This window comes from Ictalurus furcatus, chromosome 23 (genome assembly GCF_023375685.1).
Source record: "Ictalurus furcatus strain D&B chromosome 23, Billie_1.0, whole genome shotgun sequence".
Classification (NCBI taxonomy): Eukaryota; Metazoa; Chordata; class Actinopteri; order Siluriformes; family Ictaluridae; genus Ictalurus; species Ictalurus furcatus.
The window spans coordinates 9,512,501-9,518,624 of NC_071277.1; positions in this window are offsets into that span (position 1 = coordinate 9,512,501).

Genomic DNA, 6,124 nt, shown 5'->3' on the forward strand with positions numbered 1-6,124 from the left:
TCTCTCTCTCTCTCTCTCACTGTCATGTCCATGCTGGAGTCTGAAACATCAGAGAGCAGCGGCGTGTCCTTCCAGCTCTGATTAAAATCTCTCCTTTCGTTCTGCTGTGATGTAACACAGAGCTGGATTGAATGACCCCCAAACTCCTCCTCCTCCTCCTCCTCCTGGGGATTTCTGGGAAAATTTTAGAACTGGGTAATCTGCTTCATTTTGGCTCCATGCAGAGCTGCTGTTCTGGAAAAAATCACCTTTACAAAGTCTCACTTCTTTAGTTTTGCACTGAAGTTACCGGGCTAATGTAGCTAACAAGTAATATATGCTTATAGCCTCCAGTTCACCATTATGCTAATCTATGCTAATAATGTTTTTTTAAAAGTATCGAAAGTTTACTACCTGATTTCAAAGTTTATTAAAGAACTTTCTAGAACTCTCATTTACAGGGTTCAATATGAAAGTCTTGAGAAAGAGAGAGAGAGAGAGAGAGAGAGAGAGAGAGAGAGTGTGTTTGTGTGTGTGGATCTTATTCTCTCTCTCTCTCTCTCTCTCTGCTTGGAGGATGGAGGGGGCTTTCCATTGAGGGAGAGAGCGAGAGAGAGAAACGCAGTGGCACCGTGAAGCGAATTCACAAATACAGAGTGCAGTGGGGACAAGACTGCAGGAGAGAGAGAGAGAGAGAGAGAGAGAGAGAGAACCCAGTCTTCCTCTTGTTCCTCGGGGCAGCTGTGACCTGAATGTGATGAGTTAAATTAGAGGAGAACTCCAGCCTCCCATTCAGGCTGAAATCTCATTCATAAGCAGTGAGAATGACAGAGCACAGGAGAGAAGAAGTGAGGAAGAGTGAGGAAGAGGAGTATGAGTGAGGAAGAGTGAAAAAGAGGATTATGAGTGAGGAAGAGTGAGGAAGAGGAAGGATGTGGGAGGAAGACTGAGTGGATCTCTGGCTCCCAGCAGGACAGTTCCATCAGTGCGAGGAGGCAGCGGTGAGAACAGAACAGGAAGTGTAACTGCGGTGTCATTCTGTTATTCCCTCATTCTGTGTGTTATTCTGCAGTCTGTAATTAAAGTGGGGAAACACAGGCATGTAATCAGCACACATTAACACTGACTCATTCACTCTCCCGCTCTTTTGTACACAGGAAGTGAGGTCACAGCTGAACGTTTACAGACATGTCATTAAATTTCCCATACCTCCTTTAATATCTGCAGTGCATCTTAGTGAAATGCTCACTCCCTCATTTTCAGTTTGTTTCATCACAGACCCGCGAATTTACATTACAAAAAAAAGTGCATCACAAACCATGAAGTCTCGGAGTGTTGAGAAAAATATTCTAAAATAAAGTGCATTTTCTCCATCACTGTTTTACACCAGAGAACCAGGAGTGATGATCAAACACCTGATATCAAAGTATCTTTGATGAACTGTCATATGTCATGAACTGCGAGAGAGAGAGAGAGAGAGAGAGAGAGAGAGAGAGAGAGAGACAGACAGAGAGACAGAGGGATAGAGAGAGAGAGGGAGAGAGAGGGAGAGAGAGTGAGAGAGATAGAGAGAGGGAGAGAGAGTGAGAAAGAGGGAGAGAGAGCGAGAGTGACAGAGAGAGAGAGTGAGAGAGAGAGAAGGGGGGAGAGACAGAGGGAGGAGGGGGGGGGGCAGACAGAGAGACAGAGAGAGAGAGAGAGAGAGAGAGAGAGAGAGAGGAAGCGAGATGGACTGCGCAGTCTCTGTCAGCTCCTGAAGCTCACAGCATGTTCTCTTCCACAGAAATAAATTACTTTAGCGCTCCATAGACACAACACTGACCTCTACAGGCAACCAAGTGGAAGTACAAACACACGCGCACACACACACAAACACACACACACACACACACACACACACATTATACGTTTCCTACTTTACATTAAACCACTTGGATGTCACAGATAGATATGTCACTTATAGACAACTCCAAAAATATTGGCACCCTTCATCAACAACTAATATACATAATCATGGATGTTTTGATCTCACACACATAAGGACGCTGAATAGATTTTATCTGCAACGTTTTCTGCAAAATACTGCTTTCAAATCTATTGGCACCCCACAAGAGTATATTTTTATTGTTAGCATACGATTCTGCTACAGACAAGGTTTAACCTCCTGGCAGAGGCAACTAGGATCTGGTGTAAAATTTTTCTGGAACTTATTAGAATTCACGACACACAAATGAAAAACAGCACTAAAGCATCACGGTTGTTTAAACACGGTGTCTAATAGTGTGAAATTGCTGGGGGGGAAATGAACAAAATTTGTTCTTTTGTTTAGCTTTTCTGTACTTCTGCCTTATTATATATATATATATATATATATATATATATATATATATATATATATATATATATATATATATATATATATATATATATGTACAGTGAGGGAAAAAAGTATTTGATCCCCTGCTGATTTTGTATGTTTACCCACTGACAAAGAAATGATCAGTCTATAACTTTAATGGTAGATTTATTTGAACAGTGAGAGACAGAATAACAACAAAAAAATCCAGAAAAACGCACATCAAAAATGTTATAAATTGATTTGCATTTTAATGAGGGAAATAAGTATTTGACCCCTCTGCAAAACATGACTTAGTACTTGGTTTAAAAACCCTTGTTGGCAATCACAGAGGTCAGACGTTTCTTGTAGTTGGCCACCAGGTTTGCACACATCTCAGGAGGGATTTTGTCCCACTCCTCTTTGCAGATCTTCTCCAAATCATTAAGGTTTCGAGGCTGACGTTTGGCAACTCAAACCTTCAGCTCTCTCCACAGATTTTCTATGGGATTAAGGTCTGGAGACTGCCTAGGTCACTCCAGGACCTTAATGTGCTTCTTCTTGAGCCACTCCTTTGTTGCCTTGGCCATGTGTTTTGGGTCATTGTCATGCTGGAATATCCATCCACGACCCATTTTCAATGCCCTGTCTGAGGGAAGGAGGTTTTCACCCAAGATTTGACGGTACATGGCCCCGTCCATCGTCCCTTTGATGCGGTGAAGTTGTCCTGTCCCCTTAGCAGAAAAAAAACCCCAAAGCATAATGTTTCCACCTCCATGTTTGACGGTGGGGATGGTGTTCCAGGGGTCATAGGCAGCATTCCTCCTCCTCCAAACACGGCGAGTTGAGTTGATGCCAAAGAGCTCCATTTTGGTCTCATCTGACCTCAACGCTTTCACCCAGTTGTCCTCAGAATCATTCAGATGTTCATTGGCAAACTTCAGACGGGCATGTATATGTGTTTTCTTGAGCAGCGGACCTTGCGCGCGCTGCAGGATTTCAGTCCTTCACGGCGTAGTGTGTTACCAATTGTTTTCTTGGTGACTATGGTCCCAGCTGCCTTGAGATCATTGACAAGATCCTCCCGTGTAGTTCTGGGCTGATTCCTCACTGTTCTCATGATCAATGCAACTCCACGAGGTGAGATCTTGCATGGAACCCCAGGCCGAGGGAGATTGACAGTTCTTTTGTGCTTCTTCCATTTGCGAATAATCGCACCAACTGTTGTCCCCTTCTCACCAAGCTGCTTGGCAATGGTCTTGTAGCCCATTCCAGACTTGTGTAGGTCTACAGTCTTGTCCCTGACATCCTTGGAGAGCTCTTTGGTCTTGGCCATGGTGGAGAGTTTGGAATATGACTGATTGATTGCTTCTGTGGACAGGTGTCTTTTATACAGGTAACAAACTGATATTAGGAGCACTCCCTTTAAGAGTGTGCTCCTAATCTCAGCTCGTTACCTGTATAAAAGACACCTGGGAGCCAGAAATCTTTCTGATTGAGAGGGGGTCAAATACTTTTTTCCCTCATTAAAATGCAAATTAATTTATAAAATTTTTGACATGCGTTTTTCTGGATTTTTTTGTTGTTATTCTGTCTCTCACTGTTCAAATACAACTACCATTAAAATTATAGACTGATCATTTCTTTGTCAGTGGGCAAACGTACAAAATCAGCAGGGGATCAAATACTTTTTTCCCTCACTGTATATATATATATATATATATATATATATATATATATATATATATATATATATATATATATATATATATATATATATATATACACAATCAGACTTACATTTGGATATCTTTTAATGAAATCTCCATGAACACACAATTGGGAAACGGCACTGAATTTATATTTATTATTTATTTTAAAAACGTAGATGTGTGATTTTCTTTATTACATATTTTATTCTGGATTTAAAATCACTGGTGACAAAATATTTGTCTTTCATACAAAAAAAAACAACACCAACAGTGGCACGCATTTGAGGGGGAAAATAAAAGTCCACTAAACTGAAGAGCATGCCGTCATTATTTTTCTTGCAAATCAGTTTCCAAGCCTTTTTCCTTTTCTCTCGTTCTGTTCTTCACCGGCTGAAGAACATCCCTCGGGTTGACAGACCTGTGCTGCTGTAATAGAAATGATAATAAATAATCTCTCTCATAATCTTCCTTTATTTCTGCTTCATGTGAAAGAAAACACCGGATCTGTCCATCAAGACCTGCAGCAAAAACACCTGCAACGCATCTGAGCATCAAATTCCCCAAAATATATTGTTTAATTCTGACACCTGCTGGTCAGAATAGGAAAAACACCTCAAATCCTCTCCTGCAGATTTGAACACTTTGAGAGATATAAACGGGTTCTTTAAGGGCTTTTAAGATCTTAAAATTTGTCGTTTGTATCTTAGAACCCTGTCTGATTTGGAAGCACCTGCTGTAGCGTTCTATATAGAACCTTTATTGGTTCTTCCTAAAGACAGCAACAACCTTCCATCTTAAACAGGACCCATTAATGCACAGTTAATATTTATTAACACACACACACAAACACTCACACGTGCAAACACACACACACACACACACACACACACAAACACACACAGAGGATTATTGAAGATTATTTACAGATTATAAAGGTGTAAGAGGTTAAAGAGAAAAACACTGTGAGGATTACAGACAGACAGAGAGACAGACAGACAGAGAGACAGAGAGACAGACAGAGAGACACTCCCCGCAACTTTCAGTGTGTCCTGGATTTACTCAGGATTAGTTTGTAAGTAAAGGAAGTAAACACATCATTAACCATAAACCCAACCATAACCCCAACCCAACCCTAACCTAACCTTAACCTAACCATAACCTAACCCTGACCTTAATCCTAACCCTAACCCCAACCCAACCTAACCCTAACCTAACCCAACCCTAACTTAACCCTAACTCTAACCATAACCTAACCTAACCCTAAGCTTAACCCTAACCCCAACCCTAACCTAACCCTGACCTTAATCCTAACCCTAACCCCAACCCTGACCTAACCCTAACCCTAACCTAACCCTAACCTTAACCCTAACCTAACCCTGACCTTAATCCTAAACATAACCCCAACCTAACCTAACCCTTACCCTAAGCTAACCCTAACCCTGACCTTAACCCTAACCATAACCCCAACCTAAAATAACCCTAACCCTGACCTTAACCCTAACCATAATAATAACCCTGACCTAACCCTAACCTAACCATAACCCTAACTTTAACCCTAACCCTAAGGCTCTGTGTCTTGTTCAAACCTAAATGCTCCTCTAATGGGTCCCGTTACATCACTCATTGCCCCTGAGAAGCAGCTCCATATCATGATGCTCCCACCACCATGCTTTAAACATATATTCGTTTATATTTATCAATACATTGCTCATTTTTAGTAAGTACAAAATCAAAAGATGTGATGTGCGTAAACATGAAGTGAATAAACACAGCGGAAGTTCCTTAAATAACAAAAATTAAAGTGTCTAAATATTTATTTATCCTCACTGTATTTAAATAAACAAAACTCAACAGACTTTTACATTTCTATTAATCATTTTTCCTTCATTGTTTATGTTTACTGCTTCTAAACTTCTGCAAATGAGTGTTTTTTTATTGCTAATATTTATGTAATACCTTTTAATACTGTTTTTTCCCCTTTATTTGACTATTGACTGTTGTTATTATTACTAGTACTAGTGTTGTTCTTGTTGCTATAATTATTATTATTGTATTTTACAATAGTGTGCACACTAACGCAAAACATCGAACAGGAAAT